This window comes from Sander lucioperca, chromosome 7 (genome assembly GCF_008315115.2).
Source record: "Sander lucioperca isolate FBNREF2018 chromosome 7, SLUC_FBN_1.2, whole genome shotgun sequence".
Taxonomy (NCBI): Eukaryota; Metazoa; Chordata; class Actinopteri; order Perciformes; family Percidae; genus Sander; species Sander lucioperca.
Window position 1 is genome coordinate 19,416,368 of NC_050179.1, and position 19,488 is coordinate 19,435,855.

Consider the following 19,488-nt stretch of genomic DNA (forward strand, 5'->3'; position numbering starts at 1 on the left):
AAATAAAACATTCTTCAAGTGTCAAACAAGTTGCAACACACGCATAAAGGCCTGGAATTAATTAACTTTTCATGATGGGATGTCTGTAATCCATTCAAACAGATGCCAGTATGTGCTGTCAGCCACAAAGACACAACACTTGTGTCCAAATGGAGCTCAGCCTGTTTTCTCTCCAAACACTGAGCTCTCTTTGCAGTTAATTTCAGCAGAGCTCTCTGACACTAGCTGCCCCACCACGCTGTTCTAACGTTAAAATGGAACATGCTGCAAACATCACTGCAGCAAGTCCCACAGGCCGTGTGCAGAATTTAGGTTACAGTTTACTTTATTGAATTTCATTCAAGCTAAAAAGTAAGCACACGACAAAAATCCAGCCAATAAGATGACTTTTGATTCTGTAAATAATTTTCAGATGCATTACATTTGGCTGCACCAGCAAAGACTTTGAATGGGTGAAGTCTATTGTCTGACCCGAGTCACCGTGTAATCCAGAGGACCCATTTAAATATCATAGAATGAGTTCATTCAAACATGACCTTTCATGCTAGCTCAATGCCATGGAACATTTCAACATGATCACACTGTAAACACAAAACGAATTTCATAAACATTGGAGGAGCATGTTTTCAGTCTGTTAAATTATTTAGATGTTGGGCCAATGTTTACCATTTTGCATCATTGCAGTAATTGCCTAGAAGTCACAAATGTGGTGATCATCTCAAACCGAATACTTTGCAAGCTTTTAGACGAAAATGAAATTCACTTGCCATCAAAGAGAGTCTCATCATCAAAGATGTTGTGTATTGAAAGAGAGATGAGTGTCTTGATTAAAAATGTAAGGGTCAGGCGGTAGAATAGAGTAGTGGAGTGAGTATTTGTGTTACTGCAAGGCATGGCAAGGCATGGCAAGGCAAGGCAAGGCAAGGCAATGCTACTGCATGTAGCTATCAAGTACAGCTCAACAAATGGGCTGGCTGAAAAAGAGATGACACACACAATAGCCCAGGCATGTGAAGCTATACTGTCATGACACTTTTCAGACAGATTCATTTACTGTATGTCTGGCTTCTCTCTTCGTGATTGTAAGTATGGAGAATGCTGGCATTAACCTTTGAGCCTTGGAAATTAGTCATCTATGAAAGAATCAACAAAGTATCAGTTGTGTTGGAGACAAAATGAAAGAGTAGCAAAACTGAGTTAATGTTGATGGTGTTTCACTTCTTGAAATCACTCAAGTCCTTAAGTCAATGGGACTATGAGACAGTAAGAAAATCTATTCAGCAAAATGGAAAACAGATGAGGAGAGGGTCAGAAGATGTCATTATTTATAGATGATTTTTTTGTTGCCGATAAAAGATTATATGCTTTCACTTTTCCTTCTAATGGAAACTGCTACAAAGCATTTCAAAGATCTCTGGATAAAGAATCGATTTCATGCAGGCATAAGTGTGGACAGGCTGTTCTCATGTTCTCAATAACTATTCGTACAAATAGCCACGAAAAGTAATGCACTGTACTTTGTATGTATTCCACGTACTTCTTACTGTAATCCCCACATTGAAGACTGCTGTAAGGCGGCGCCCTCTACTGTCCGTAGTAATAATGAACCGAGGACGTAGTATAAGACCACGAAACAGATATTTGTTTGATGTTGTCCTCGGGTCAAATTTGACCCGTTTTCAAAGTTTTTTATATCAGAAATATGGGACGTCGAAATAAGCGCCTAAAACTTTGGGAAAAGTGTCATGTTGGAAAAAATCTGGCAAAAACGATGAAAAAAACTTCAAAAACACCAGAACAAAGCATCAAAAAGTTGGAAAAAAGTGTCAAAAACACCGGCAAAAGCAACAAAATGTCCAAAAAAAGGGTTACAAACTCTGAAAAAGCTATACAAATGTGGAAAAAAGTGACCAAAACACACACAAAAGACAAAAAACTTAACAAATTTAAAAAGCAACAAAAACATTGAGATAGGGACAACAAAAAGTGTTTTTTTTTCATGTTTGACGAAGACAACACAAGGGTTAAGGGGACTGGTGTTTTAACCCAAATCGCAAACTTTTTTCTAATCTTAACCACTAGCTTTGGAGCCTAAACTTAACTCATGTCACGACTGCTGTCACAGCCATATCACAGTCACCTTTTGGTGGCTAAACTTAACTGTCACGTATGCCTACCGGTGACTGGTCACCGTAATTTCTTAAGATATTATACACATTTTTGGGCTTATGTTTTCGCACGTTATTGATAAAACAACCCTGTGATTATTTGCTCTCATTGTCTAGGTTTTTATCAGAGATTGGTTACATCATACATTATGATTCAATGAGCTAAATGATTGACCGCTGACTAGGGACAGTGTGAGTGCAGCGTTTCTGCTGCTGTTTTCCGCCGGGCCGGCTAGCCCTGACGCTGCTGCTGCTCCTCTCGGCTGGACCAACTGTTCATCTAGTGTACATTGAAACATGTCGACAAAACTCAACATATATGGAGGAAAGGGAAATCCGTCAATTAACTCAGAAAAACGCTCAACTGGCATCTCCCCCAGACTGACCCGGATAGCTCATTTCAATTGGATTATAACGTGACAATAGCACACAAACCCGTTGATGTGGACCTCATGATGGCACTAAAGGCTAAAAGTCAGGGGATCATCAAAGTCAATATGATTCATCCCCTGGTCACAATTAATGTCTACACTATATGTCATGGCATTCCATCCAATGGTTATTGAGATATTTCACTGGATAGGTGAAAGCTTTGTCCTGTTGGTGGCGCTAGATTAAAAATCAGGGGATCTGCAAAAATCATTACGATTCATCGTGTGGGCACCATGAATTTCTGTACCTAATCTAATGCAACTTCATGGTGGCGCTAGAGGAGAATGGCATCTTCGCTTGGGTAAATTGAAGTGTGTGGAATATAAATTGAATCATGTTTTTATCAGAGATTGGTTACATTATGATTCAATGAGCTAAATGATTGACCAATGGTCAATCATTTAGCTCATTGAAGAGTGAAGTGTTTGAAGTGTGTGGAATCTAAATTGAATCTAAGTGATGTTTGGAGATTCAACTTAAAAACTGTAAACAGAATAAGAAAAATGTGAGTTGATTTTTATACCGCAAACAATCGATCAATATATATTTGTCACATGAAATCGTATGAGGTACAATGCAGTGAAATGTTTTCCCATTAGCTCCTTCGACTTGTGCATGAGTCATCATAAAGCAGAATGTGGCTGCCAGATCGGCACACAGAAAAAAAGTCACCTGGTTGAATGGCACCGGCACTTCAGGATCCAGCCAAGTCTTGGTGAAGGGACACCACAGCTCCCAACATCTTCATGTTACCAACTGTGGTGTAAAACTGATACTGGTACTTAATACAACAAAGATATAACATTTGTGTGAAATAGGGAAGGAAAAAGCCATTTATTGTATCAAAGCAATGCAATTGAAGTGAAGAAATTGAGAAACCTGTCTCAAATTCAATTCACCTATTCAATTACTTGAGAACCATTATGGGGCAGGGCAGTGTATAAAGGATGACCTCTGTCTTTCAATACCAAGAACTCAAACTGTATTTTGTATTTGATGAACTGGGAGTAAAATTGAAAGAGATCAAACTTAAAATGTTTTGAATGTGTATTAATACATTCTTTCGAACAAAAAATCTTGAGAAGTTCTCAATAATTCTCCCCTTCAAGGAAACGCTAACTAATAACTAGCTAATCAACAAAGACTCTTTCTGATGGTAGAATTAGATGTTGTTATTGTTATTAACAATGTTAACAATTAACAATTATGTTATTTATTGTTATTATTAGATGGTGGTTATTAAATATAGAAGAAGTGTGTATGTAGGAGTAGGTTGTGTGTGTTTGTTTCAGTGTTGTATTATGTTTAGATATTTATTTATTCATACAACTTTATATATACATTTCATCCAATTCATACAAGTCTCCAAATTCTAACTTGAGTACATCTTAAGGTTTGTCGTGTTTCTTTCTGCCGTACTTTGACAATTTTGATGCCACTTAATATTTTAAGGGCCCTATCTTGCACCCAGCGCAATTGACTTTGTACACCGACGCATGTATCATTCCTATTTACACCCGACGAACAGCGGACTTTTCCCTCAACAGACTGACGTCGGTAAATTAGGGATGATATGAATTATGAATTTGCGCTCCCGGGGCCGGTTCAGCAAAAAGAAGAGGCGTGTTCCGGCGCAAACGTTCCCTAGTGCTATTTTGCAGTTTCAGAAAACCTAGTCTAAAGTCAGTGGTACATTATTCAGATACTATTTTAAGGGCGCGTGCTTGGCCGTAATGTAGAGTGTGCACACCGCGGATACACTTTGCTTCTCTCATCTCACAGACCCAGCAGTTCCCATTTTTGCAAACCATACATAAATACAAGGAACAATATGACTTTGTTTTACACAACATCTCCATGAACCATGGATGTGTTGATGACATAAATGAGGAAATATTAGAGGACTTAAGGAGATGTGATGTTGAACTGCATGTGCCGATGCCACTTAACCCAAATGTCCCAGCAGCAGCACGGGAGAGGAGAGACAGAAGAGCTGCATCATCTATAGTGAGGTATCTCGGTCTAATGTTAGACTACGTTGCAAAAATATCACCATGCATTCATAACCTCATGATTCAGTGAGAGTGAGCCGAAAACATCGGAAAGTATGTTTTTGTGACATTTCTTTATTTACATTTTGAGAAAAAGAAAAATCTATAACAAACATCGGTCTCCTCGGCTGTGAATCGCTCCTGGCGTGTGCCCATGGATGTATTAAGAGCGTGCGCCTAGCAAATCCGCCTTTATAATAGCAATGCGCCATGGAACAAGCGCGCCTGCTTTTAAAGGGAATGTGAGATAACGCTCTGATTGGTTTATTGCACGTTACGCGCCAAACCACACCTATGAGTGATGTAGCTACTTCAGACCAACCCATTTTAGATTTGCGTCGGGCGCAAGAGTCATTTATCCCAATAATAGCAACAGCACCCGAGATCCGCCCACAAAGCTACTTGCGTTTGGCGTTTGATACTTGCGTTTCAGATCGTTAAAATAGGGCCCTAAGTGTTTTAGATCATTATGATACAAAGAAATTACCTACAGAATGTATCCTCCACTCTGTTTCAACGCATTCTCATGAAAAGGTCCGTGTGATATTGTACAAAAATGTATGCACACCAAAACGTATGATATCCTACGAAATTAGGAGACCGCCGGCTGGTCACGTGATGCCGGCTGGCTACGAGCTCCATGACGCCGAGCGGCAGTTGCTAGTTGTTTAAGCTGCTACAGAGCTTTGTGACGCCGGCTACAGACCTCCGTTGTATCAGCGGTAGTTGGTGGTTCAGTTTTCCTAAAATAGGTAACTTTGAGCCAAGTACAAAGCTGACAGTCATTTCAGCAGACATTACGGTACTCTTTAATTTTAGTTCACAAAATATGAGCGTTTTGCCATGACGAAAGTTAAAGGACAATTCCGGCGCAAAACAAAACTAGGGGTTATTAACAGATGTGTACCCACTCGATCGCTCTCTGGGACATGTTTTCATGCTAATTGAATGTGTTTGTAGCTTGAAAGAAGCTAGCGCGGACCGCTGATTAGCTTACAATGCTAGTATTCGGGGCACAGGGAAAGTAAAAACAAATCGCTATTTTGTACCACTAAAAAGGCTCAAAATATCACCCAACTTCAATGGTAGCATAATGAGGGTCCCTAAATGTTAATTGAAGCATTGAGAACATTGTAAGTGTACAGACAGTTTATTGAACGAAGAGCTGCGAAAGCTCTGTGAAAGGGCTACGAGAGAGAGAGAGAGCTACCGGTAGTCAATGCCGCAACACAGCCTTGTACTACGGGAAACTGGTGGTGTACCTGTGGACATTGTGAAGCTATGGCCACCGAACAGGAGTATCTGTGTTGCATGGAGTGGGACCTGTTGCATCGTGACACCCAAGAGATGCAGTGTTTTGTACAGTCTGAATTAACAGGGCTGTACTTGAAACTTTTTTCCATGTCCCGAAAATAAATTGGAGACGGCGACCCAGACCGGAGGGACCAGATGTACAGTTATCCACTGAGTAAGTACACTAAACAAGTTATGCAGAGTGTGATTATTTCAGATATATTGAGCAAATTGCTTTTGATTTTAGTTTGCATCGCCAGCTGTAAGTCATGTCTGGTTTTCAAGACGGCGGCGGCATGTAAACATGAACGCGAGTGTCTTTATAATCTCTTTTCAATAAACTGTCTGTACCCTTACAAAGTTCTCAATGCTTCGGTTAACATTTAGGGACCCTCATTATGCTACCGTTGAAGTTTGGTGATATTTTGAGCCTTTTTAGTGGTACAAAATAGCGATTTGTTTTTACTTTCCCTGTGCCTCGAATACTAGTGTTGTAAGCTAATCAGCGGTCCACGCTAGCTTCTTTCAAACTACAAACACATTCGATTAGCATGAAAACATGTCCCAGAGAACGACAGAGTGGGTACACATCTGTTATTAACCCCTAGGTTCATTTTGCGCCGGAATTGTCCTTTAAGATTAGGCACCAATACGACTAGTTAAGATTAGGACAAAGATTGTGGTTTGGATTAAAACACTCCTAAGGAACACGCATTTCCTGGGTGAAAGGCTTTAGTTTTCCCTGGGAAGCGAACTCTGCTCTCTGGCTTGAAAGTCCTGTATGTTATGTTGTTCTTATACAGCAGCCGTCAATGTAGTGAATACAGCATCAAAACCGTGGAATGCTTACGAATTGCAGGCTGTCTGTTTGGACACAAAGGTCAGAAATCATTACTTTTTTAGGTAATATTAATATTATCAATTATTTTTAGGTAAACTCTTAAAATGTGACCCCTTATAAAGAAATGTTGTATTAATACCATTAATATAATACTAAAACAACTCAAATATGTGGAAGAGATGCTAATGTGTTTAGAAAATATACACATGGCCAACTGAAGAAAAATAAAAAGTGCAAAAATGCAAATACCATTATTATACTTGCATTCTAGATATTTCTAAAATGGCAACAAAAAGGGTGACTTTATAATAGAATATTTTTGATAAATTGTTTGTGTAAATGTATACATCAAATCACTTCATCAACTGTCTTACCAAGTTCAAGTTTATTTGATTTTTTGATCAGGGACAGTGCACATTAATGAACACTTCAGTTTCCACCTCAATGTAAATGCGACAGAGTTGATGTAATAATAGTAGTAAGCTAATTGTTATGTCGTCCCTGAGCAGGTTATTACAAATAAGTGTTATGAATACAATACAAAATGCTTGCACTACAGTAAAACACAACACAACACTGCAGTTCAATAAAATACATAAATATAACTGTGTCCTTCGCAGTTCAACACAAAATACCGTGGCTCCTTTCTTCATCGAGCTTTTTGCTGTCTTTCAGAAGTTTTTGAAAGGAGAAAATGTCCTTTTATTACAAGCCAAACAGTTGTTGGTGTTCTTTATCAGACAGCTCTTTGAAGAGAAATAGAGAGAGGGAGCTACGCAGGCATTTAACCTTTTTTATATAGTCTCACAATTGGGGCTCTCAAGGCCTTTCATTTATGAAGTTCCTGTGGAAAAATCAGGGAGCTTGGACTCATTACATCTACCGGTACAGTATATTTATATTTCAGCTCCAATCAAAGCTAGCCAATATGCCATCCCTATGTCTTTTCTCCTCTGAGCCCTGCCTTCCCACTATAATTTCCACCGACATTTTGTGTGCAAATGCAGTAATAGACACATTTATCACATCAAAAGGGATTCAATTTTCTTTTCAATCATCCACCGGTATGAATAGCGCCACATCCTCTGCGGCCAACAATGAGGGGCCATTACCATGAGCCAAAGGATGGCTTCGCCTTCTCTATGCATTCAAGGGGAAAGTGTGTCAAACTGTTTGCTGATGCCAACGTTTGTTCTAGGCAAATGGAGACAGCTTTCAGACAGGTTAGTATCCAATTTTATTGTCAGACAAATGTCATTTTTGTTTGGGGCCGCGGTAATCATTGGGCTCAGACACCGGTGTTCCTCGACAGTAAAGCCGGCAGTTAGTCCATTTAATACTCTAACTCTCATGTCAGTAACACATTGCCAAGTCCAGACATGACACCCGCTGTCTCCTCATTATGTGAAGAGGGTGACATGTGGGATTCAGGCTTCAGCCCTCGGGAGAAGGAGGGGGTGGAGGGGCTGATTGCCCGACACATTGTTGATCTACATGGGGAAAGTAAATACTTTGCAACTGCAATTAATTGTCCCCTTGCACTGACAACTCAGAGATGGGGACAGGATATTTTCTGTCACATTTATTTGTACTGACGTGCGACCCGTCTAGCTGCAGGAGTGTTGTGCTTGCATTCAATGTACGTCATTTAACTGACGTTTACTGCTGCACTTCAGGCCTGCACTGATTGAGCTGCAGGTTTGTGAAGTCAAAAATATCTTCAGTCAGTACCGTACATTAATGTAGCTTATTTCCTGTTTGGGGAGTTTTGCTCATAATTAATAATGCAAAAATGAAACATGCTCTTATATACAACTGCAAAGTTTTAATTTTGACAAATACGTTTTGGGGTTTGGTTAATGCTAATATATTTATAAAATACAACATATGCAATATCAAACGGTGTCAGAGATATAATATTAAGTGCTGGATTTATTTCCGAAAACACCCTACTCAAGATGATGACAGGTTTTCAATGTTTGACTTTAACCAGCTAAAGGAAATTAGAGGGCCGAATTGTAACTTGCTGATTCATAAAAAATCTATGGACTTTAGAGCAAGTGAGGAGCTTTCCTATAAGCTAACTACTTAGGTTTTCAACTCACATTATTCTTTTTTTCCTTTACTTGAATTGTAGTCTGTGTATTCTAATTAGTTTTTTACTCTAAAGGTTTGATTCAGTATCAGTATGCTTACACTATCACGACTCATTCTGACTTTTACATAGTAAACTAGTGTGAAGAGTGACAAGTGTCAAGGGTCATGGCATGAGTACTCAAGAAGACCATTTTATTTTGCTAATGCCATTTTTAAAAGGCTTTTTATTCACTTTTGGCTGATTATACTTTGATTTCATTTCACTGGTTGCTTACAATTGTGTCTTGTCCATCGGTTACTTTGTCCCTCTGTCATTTCATCCCCTCTGCCATATAAGACAAGACTATGCTGATTATATTATTAATACTATACTCTGGATTGTGTATTTTAGCCACTGAGCAAAAGTTCAGGTTTTCCAAACTACTGTCGCGCTGCACAAAGCTTTCATATTTTGTCGTAAACAAGTGAATTAATAGTTTTACATGTCTCTGATTATTCTAAGGATTTCAAACCCCCAAATGCTTCCAAAGCATTACTCTTGTTGAGTTAATTCTATCAAATAAAGCATTTAAGGATCAAACCGTTGCCAGTGTCGGCACCAACACGCTCTTTTTTGCAGAACGGCGTCTCTGCTGTGTATTCTGTCATCTCCTGCCACGGCTTATACATGGTCGCTCGCTGCCAAACCACCCGAGCCACAGCTGATGAGGTCATGCATGTAGCCAGCACCGGACGGGCCCTGAAAGCTCTGCTTAATCTGATATCATTGGCAGAGAGACGCTTAACCAGCTCCATCTCTAACCACACTGTTATGGTGTGTACACCGTCCAACAATGCTGTCTTGTCTTATGCCTGCGCGGATTCCAACCGGATTCGTAGGGGCCACTCGTAAAGCTAAATCATTCTCAGTTTATACGTTTGAAGTCTATAGAGGGCTTGTGCTTGTGATGTCGTTTGCAAGGAGCAGTGCGGTGGTTGGGACAAGGTTTATAGAGCATGGCGGCATTGGCGGTAACGCTGAAACGATCTCGAAATGAAGAATGAGCCACGAAACCACGTCAGCACATGAGGCAGAGGTAGCCCATTTACTTTTATGTTAAGTGGAGTGTTTTCTAGTTGTGGTGTGGCTACCGAATGATGTTGGAAGTTGAGGAAATGAACAATTATTCTCTGGATTGAGATCCTGTAAACTAGAAAAAAAAGAAAAGAAAAAAAAAAACATTTCTTATTAATGACACATTGAAAATGATAAATAATGCAGTGTGAAGATGCTATGCGAGGATTTATTTGACTGCCTGATTTATTTCACGGGCTGAAATGAGCATTAGCAGCTGGGGTTGATACTTAAAATACAGTAAAGCTCACATATCCAGTCACATATGTTCGCATTCTGTCTTTCTCCATTAAATATATATTGCATAGGCTCGGGCCTCTGACCTTGGCTTGGGAGAGAGCTCGCATCATTTCATCTTGATATAAAAAAGAGAGACTGCCAGCAATTATAGCATGTTAATTACATATTCACTTTCATCTGCGAGAAAATCACACAGATCTGCACTCAATGCTGCTGTTGGGTCTCTTTTGATGTGGTGTCAGGGGGGGGGGTGAAAAACAACTGTCAAGTGCCCTGTTTAGTTAGTAGCTACCTCCTGTCCTTACCTGTTTTGGTTACGATTGCTGCTCTTGTTTAATCTCTTCAAAAATCATGAAGTTGGTATGACATACTTGAAGACAGTGGGGAATACTTGAAATAATTATTCCTGACAGACCTAGGATGGTATCGGGATCTTGTTTCGAAAATATACTGTAACATCTGTGAGGAAACATCGGCCTTTTTGAAAACACACACACACACACACACACACACACACACACGCACTTGCTTCCCCTCTTGAAGAAAGACTCTTTATTCTGTCTACAAGTGTCTCTAACAGAGAAGGCCAGACCAGCGGCTGTAATTTCCCCTGTCAGGGTAAACGAGGAGAAGGTGGAGGGCTTTGACAAACACTCTCCCCCCCCCCCCCCCTTGTCTGTGTGTCAAAGAGCAATTTACATAAAGATGGTAATGTCGCTGCCTTGTTAGATCGGAGGGCAGCAGCGCGGAAAAGTACAGCGGAAGAGTACACTGAAGAAGTCAGCGGCTTCAGCACAAGGACAGAGATTTTTTACTGGATAAATAGAATTAAGTCTAGTGTAGCTATTTTACAGAGCAATTACAGAAAGGAACATAAAATAAAAATCAGGGATTTGAAGTTTAATGTACCCAATAAAAGATGTTGAACACTAGATGGAAATGTTTTGTGGTTATCTGAACATGTGAGGGTTTTTTTTTTTTTTTTTTGTGAGACACAGACATGAAAATGACTTTTTGATATGTATATGAATACAGAGTTGAGAAGCTCAAATCAGAGCCAAAAGGCAAATCCTTGACAGCCATCTTTGTCACAAACTGAGCCTGTCACTGCCATTGATTTGATCAAATGAAATGACTCTGTAACCGAATTGCCATGCTAACTGTGAACAATGAAGCCATGATTTATACTAAGTTTGAAAACTGGCTTTTTCGTTATGTTTTAGCAAAACTTTCCCAAGACTACAGGATACCATCACAAACCCAACAAGGTGCTGGACGCAAAAACACAGAAGCAATAAAACAAAATCAAATTATACGCACCAAATGTACTATCTAAGCTTTTAGTCACAATGACCCTCCTCAGAGCTACCTCTGAGGATGTCTTCATTCTTTTTTATCATTTCTGTTTATGTTTTAAAAAGTTATTCAGTCACATCATGGTGCAACTCTATTCTACCTGCAACCATCTCTTAGAAATCACGTTTATATTATAGTACTATTTTGTAACAGCAAATATTTTTTTAAAATATAGTGCTGTACATACAGTACATGCAACATAATGCTGCCTGAAATGTGTTTTTATCAAGATGGGGAAGAAAAAGTGTTTTTAATGAATATATCTGCAAGTTGCAAAATGTCTGTACTAACCGGCAATATATTTCATTTGTGAAACCGTATCTAAGCTTGCTCGTAGCAACTAAAGCATGATTAATGTTCTTTAGAGTTATGTTAAGGCACTCAAAGCACTTGGTTTAGATTAGGGAAATTTAGGAATCTTGGTTTGATATTAATAAAAGTCAGAAGTGACTGGAGACAGGAGCTATTTGGTTTATTATGAACTTCTTTTTTGAAAGCCACAATCTTTTCCGAACCTTAACCAAAGTGCTTCTGTTGCCTAAACCGATCCACAAATCAGGATGTGAATCCCAGTCTCAGGTGTCTAAGTCCTGCCAACAGCATTCCCTTCACTTAAAAAAACAAAAATAACAAAGGCCACCGAACACAGTCAGGACAATAATTATCCCCCGAAAACCTATTTGGCAAAACAAGTACAGAAAATAGAATATAAATGTAATTTTCTATGAGACGCGTTGCTTTTAGCTGGATGAAATCACATTCAAGACAACAGGCTGTCATGATTAGGAATCTGTTCAAAATGACATCCCTGGTTATGTTAAGTTTAAACAAAAGCAGTAACATTCCTCCTAATATGAAGCCAAATGTCTGTCTTTTCCCCGTAAGAATCAGAATCAGAAAAGGTTTTTTCATTGCCACAATAAGTACACTTATGTGGAATTTGCCAGGGTGAAAAGTGCATACATAAACAAACAAACAAACATATTAAACATGAATATAAAATAAACAATAAATACAGAAAAAACAAATATATACATACAAATTCACTGTTGCTGAAGAAAAGAAAAACGCTGAATCAAACATCCACTACAAGAGAGCAAACTCAATCAGTCACACGTCTTGATGTTTAATTACGAGTACAGGTTACAGGTTACAGACAGTCTCTATATCTACTGCTTCTGGAAAAGTTGCAGGAATCCGCTGCTAATTCAATTGAATTGTTTTATTGTTTTCATTAGAATCTAAATACGTGTTTGTATATATATATTTTATATTTTTTATTTATTTATTTTTTTTTTAAGTAGAAAGTTAATGTATTGATTTAATGTTTAATGTGTGTGTGAGTTACCCTTTGAGACTGTGTTAATAAAATACATCAAAAACAAACAAAAAACGTAAAAAAATCTGGAATCTGGGTGAAATAATAAAATTAAATAAAAAAAGATAAAGCCACTATAAAACTCATATAACATATGGGCATTTTTGGCAACTGGCATGTCTGCACATCCAGCACAGTTTTGGATAAGACATCCCACAACATGTCACTCAAAATATAAACACCCTGGAGACCAAAAACTGCTCATGCCAGTCCAAAGCGGTGTCAGACTTACTCAGGCTTGTTAGACATTGAAAACCTAAAGGCTACAGATACTCAGGCTGTTACATGATACACTCCATCATAACAACTGTGGACACAGACAGTTAGCACACACAGTCCGGCGGTTTGCTACTGTCTGCCGTTACAGGCAGCGCTGCAGAAAAAACAAATACAATTCTGCAGCCTGGTCATCTGCAGAAAAAAAAATCTCTCCACAAATCCTCTGAGACGCTGGATGGAGAGAGAGGAAGGAGGAGGGCGCATGTGTGTGTGTGTGTGTGTGTGTGTGTGTGTGTGTGTGTGTGTGTGTGTGTGTGTGTGTGTGTGCGCGAGGGGGGACTTTGGGTGGACTGGAGGATCTAAATGGAGAAGGCATGCTGCGGTGGCCTGTTAATGGTGAGGGGGGGCCCAAAGGACCAGAGAGGGGAAAGTGTGTGTGCGTATGTTTGTAGCATTATAGAAGCTGGATGATTTGTTTGAGAACAGAGTGTTAACTGTGTGTGTGTGTGTGTGTGTGTGTGTGCGCAGAAGAAAGTGAGGGAGAATGTGTGGCTATGTGAATGTCTTTATGTGCAGTTTTGTATGTATATACACATGTGTTGGTAGAAGTCCGCCATCCCGTTGAAAACCTCTTCCTCTTCGGCTAATAAACTTATGTTCAAGTTTCCCTCATTGTTGTGCTGAGCTCCACCTCGAGGAGCAGGGAAATCAAGAGCACCTTATTTTATTAATTAAAATACCGCTATTTGGCGTCAGCGTATCGGGCTATCGGGACAACGATATATTGCCGTATTGATATTTAAGGTTGAGGGACTAGACTCAATTATGTCAGTGAGGGTCCTCATAAGTTTAGAGGTACAAACATATGTGTTCACATGTGATGTTCAAGGCAGTTTTTCTCTGCTGGAATTGCCCCAGTCCCAAGAGAGAGAGAGAGAGAGAGAGAGAGAGAGAGCAGGCAGGCAGGCAGGCAGGCTGTCTGTTTGTCTGTCTCTCTCTCTCTCTCTCTCTCACACACACACACACACACTCTAAAATGCAAAAATGCAGACTTAATACCCTTTGACACTAACAACTAACTAAAATTTTAATCACCACATTTCATTAATTTATTCTTTTTCCACTATCACCCTGCTCTCTGTCCAATGAGCTACTGTACACCACGCTCAATAGTTACTTTAGAGAATGAAAAAAGATTTGAAATGTTCTTTTTTTTAACTGAAAAGTAATCACCATTGTTTATCTTCTACTTTATGGTGTGAAAAATAAATTGCAGTGCTGAACATGCAGAACATTTTATCAAGGCCACACGTTGGGACAAAAAGGAGCTGTTTGAGCCTCGGCATGAAGCATTTATTTGAGATTCAATTCTGAACCACGCAGAGTGACCTCCTGCTGTCCTGCCTGGAACACACAAATTAAGGTGCACTCAAGCAACAATTGAACAAATTCACGGCAGTCCACCAGGAATTCTACTGAACACAAAGAACACCGGTGTTGTTTTACCTTGAAGGTCTGTGACGGTATAGTTTACAACACACTGCGTACTGCCTGACTTGCTTTTGTGTTAGTTTTGTCAACATGCAGATGCTGCTTTTATTTTTTATTGTAGCTTCTTGTCAGTAGAGTGTTTTTAATCATGCTGAATTTTAATTTAGTTTCTTTTGCCAAAATGAGCTATAATTTTTTTTTAAAAAGCCAGGATAATGTCAGGTTTTTATTGAGTGGATGCTGGCTAAATACTGACTGGAAAATAGGGTGAAACACTTACCATAGTTCTATGGGATTTACATTTACTGTATGATGGAAAGAATGTAATTTGATTAAATTAGTTAAAGGAACACGGCGACTTATTGGGACTTTAGCTTATTCACCGTAACCCCCAGAGTTATATAAGTCCATACATACCCTTCTCATCTCCGTGCGTGGTGTAACGCTGTCTGACAGCTCCACCGGTAGCTTAGCCTAGCACAGATCATGCAGGTGAATGGTTCCAGTAACCCTATTGCTCCGAATTGTGACAAAAGTGACAAAATAACGCCACCATGTTCCTATTTACATGTTGTGATTTGTAGAGTCACAGCGCATACAAAAAACAACGTAACATGAGACACAGCCATCTTCTAACCGTAAACAAACCGGGAACTATATTCTCAGACAGGCTTGCTGCAAAGCAAATCACTCCGCCTAAGTACTATATTCTTCCGCCTGAGAATATAGTACCCGGTTTGTTTACGGTTAGAAGATGGCTGTGTCTCATGTGACCTTGTTATTTTTACACCCTGTTGCTATACAAATCACAACATATAAATAGGAACATGTTGGTGTTATTTTGTCACTTATTCGGAGCAATAAGATTACTGGAACCATTCACCTGCTTGTTATGTGCTGGCCTGATGCCGCTGGAGCCGTCAGACAGCCTTACAACACGCACGGAGATGAGAAGAGTATGTATCGACTTGTCTAACTCTGGGGGTTACGGTGAATAAGCTAAATTCCCAATAAGTCGGCGTGTTCCTTTAAGTAAGCAATAATGCACTCCAAGACATCTTGGTATAAGGAAATGATTGAGGGTGCAGAGATCAGTGCTGAAGTACTTGAGTCCGGACTCAAGTTGTTTTTCTATCATCTCGGATCATCTTCGACTCGTTGGTATTTGCACTTGGACTTGTCTTGGACTTGGCCATTGGACTCGTCAAATATTCTAGTTGGTCTCGACCGAGTCCAGCCCATATGCTTTTTTTTCTAAAGTAACTTCCTCCTTCAAAACAAAACCATTGATGAAGATTCAAGAATGGGAACACGTACATTGTTTAAGTGACACCTGTGTTGCTTGTTATTTGTTACACTTTTCATTGGCAGTCCAGAATGTTCTTGTTCTTGTTCTTGTACTCAACATTTAAAATGCGAAGTTGCAGTTCAGCTCTATGTGAATTTGCTCTTCTTAAAGTAAATAATATGGCCTAATTTGATTCTGCAGTGTTGTTATTCTGCACTTGCTTTTTTTGATCATTACAAGTAATAATGCAAAATGATCATCTTAAAATAGAAGATATACTGTCTCTCACACGTCACATGAATTATGAACAGGTACGGTTTTTTTCCTGTCTCGGTCTTGACTGTCTCTCATTTGGACTCGGTCTTGACTTGGACTCGAACCTCTTTGGACTCTGTCTTGACTCGGTCTCAAATAGTCCTGGTCTTGGACTTGTCATGGACTCGACAAAGGTGGACTTGACTACAGCCCTGGCAGAGATAATACCTAAACATAAAAAACTAGAAGGGCACTCGGAGAGTGCAGGCCTCTACCAAGGTCATGCCCTATCTCGCAATGTTAACGAAAGTGTAAAATAATGTGTATCTGCCCTGTGATTCAGATCTGCTCTAAAATGCAATGGGTTCTTCCTTGGCCCATGCCCATGGCCCATAGTTTTCCGTAATCCTGCTGACAACCAGACAAACAAACAAACAAAACAAACCGACAACCTCCTTGGCGGAGTCAGAGATTGGAGTTTTCTTCACTGAGTCCATTATTATTTATATCACAACACCACACAGTGTGTTATCATGATTATACCATACAATACAAGCAGGCTGTTCTCATTAAACCATTCGTCCATATAGCTACGAAAACTAATGCACTGTAATTTGTATGTATTCCATATATTTATTACTGTATGCACCACATTGACTGCTGCTGTATATGAAATCTACATAGGTAGGAGGTCAGGGTGATAGATCCCAAAACACAGGGATTGCAAGCAGTGGAGCAGAGATCGTGTCCCGGAATAAGTTATGGGGAAAACGCAAAAACACCAGGAAATGAGTGTTCATATCCCAGGAGTACTACTTAAGGGGACAGGTTTTTTAACCCAAACCACAAACTTTTTTGTAATCTTGATAAGTTGTTTTGGTGACTAAACTTAACTGTCACGTCGCCGCATGACAGTCAACTGTTTGGGTAAACTACTTTTTGGGTAAGCTGAACTCAACTGTCACGGCTGCTGTCATGATCATCACCTCACGGTGACCGCTCGGCTCACGGTCACCTTTTCTCTACTAAATGTAACTATCATGTGACCCGTTGGCTAAACCTAACTGACACCAGTCGCCGTCACATGATCGGTCAGCGGTCGCCATCATTTTGTAAGATATCATCATGATATCACACCATAACAAACCTATATTATTTTTTAATTATTCAGGAGTCAGGAGACACCCATGTTTCAATGCTGAGGAACAATGAGGAAATCAAAAAATGAAATGGGACTTTGGGGGAAAACACCTCTAAAAACAACAGCTTCTCTCACTTTGCGCCTCCATTGCCACTGACTTACCAACTGATGGAATGTTGGAATCATATCTTTGAACCGCACATTCAAGAGTTATTTTCTATTTGTTGCTTGTTTGGGGAACTTGGGTGCAAAGTAGAAAAAACAGTTGTAACAAACAAAAGTTAGTGATACTCACCAAAAAGCTTTGTGTGTATCCTTGAGCTCTAAAAAACATGTTGAATGAATTCCTTTTCTCTTTAAACAATTTGCAAAACTGTTTTCTTACGTGTTTTAAATCTAGCATTGTTGGCATCCATGTTTGCTAGCTTGCAGGCTTCTTCTGTCCTGTCTCTGCTGACGCATTTCTGTGTCTTGGTGCATTAGTGCCACCTGTAGGTCAGTGAAAAACATAAAAAAAAGAACGTCTCTAGGATTGTCATAATTGTTCCTCTGTACTGTAGACTCCAGAATTTCTGTCACCACTGTTTTCAGCCAATGACAATATTTCAAAACAATTTTAATTTCCTTTTCCATACAAGTCAGTTAACATACTTCAAATATCACACAGACAGTGGCATTCAAACTTATTTTCAGTGAATGTTTAATTAATTCCTGCTACACAACAACAACAAAAAAAGGCTTTAGAAAATTGAAGTTATTTTGCCAGTAGTGATTTCTTTTTATTGCATAGTCTATTCACTATTTATTTTTCTGTGGTATCAAGGCACCTTTAGTAGAATAAAATCATGATTTCTCCAGAACAGTGTTTAAGACTTTATGATGCACTAATGCACGGCAGCTACAGGATAAAGCCATATGTCCACTGTACACAAACTCCTGAACATTTTTGGCATTAGGCTTTCACCCTCCAATGACTTTAGCCAGAAGTTGTGAACGCAAAGTGCTGATATTAATTTATAGTCAATGTTGTGGTTGGTTTTCAGCAATTAAAATCCCCACTGGGTCCTCTAATGGGAGCCAGCTGGGGACCTGACTAGAGATATCATTAAACAGGAATATTACTCTCTTAATTGGCTGTCCAACAGGTGATGGCACTTAGGACATAATTAGTGTGTGTGTGTGTGTGTGTGTGTGTGTGTGTGTGTGTGTGTCAGATTCCAAAGCTAAACATGAAGCAAATTTTACTGTAGAGGCAACATGATAAATGTAAGTAATCGTCCTCTCTTTTCAACAGAACAGCTGGCCAGATGTGGAATTTTAAGTGGTGGCTTTATTTTTGCACCCTGTTAATATAGTCCAAAAGTAACTATTGTGCACAAACTACAACTGGCCTGCAAGCTAGACCTAACTATCTTGCAAACAAGTTAGCAAGCCATATATATATATAGCATTCATTGGGAGTGTGCAGGTCCTGATGGATGGATGGATAGATTATCACAATGCTGCAGTAGGGGCTACCAACTTGGAATAATGCATAAAAGTGTCCCTGTTCTTTCCATTTTGCCAACATTGTGTGAATACAGCATTAAACCACTTGATTACGTATCAGACATTTGAGTTTTTGACTTCTCATGCCAAAAATAGCTTTAGCCAACTTCCACTAATTCCATTTGAAGGCGACCATAAAGCACCTTTTATGGCATTTATAGTCAAATATACCAAACTAACATACAAATTTAAGAAAAACAAAGTGCTTCCTAACACATCTTAGGGGCCTCGGGGGTCTTTTAAAATAACCTTCCCCTCCTTGTTGATGATGGAGTCCTTGGGTGGAAACAAGGGTCCACACTTCTTTGTGTGCATCTTAAAAATGTACATCACTTTTCATCCCTTTTTGTCAAAGGAATTTGACTTTTAAGTTTGGCCAATTTATTGCATACTAATTTGTGAGTTTTGCAAAAGTAAAGTCTAATATATCAACTTCTGAAAGCAGTTTCAAAGAAGAAGTGTGTCTAATTTCCAGCACTCTGAAATAAAATGAGTCAGACACAGAAAAACTTTTCTGCGGCAAAAGGAAAAGATGTGACCCATACAATATTAAAGTCTCAGGAGAGTCACTGAAAG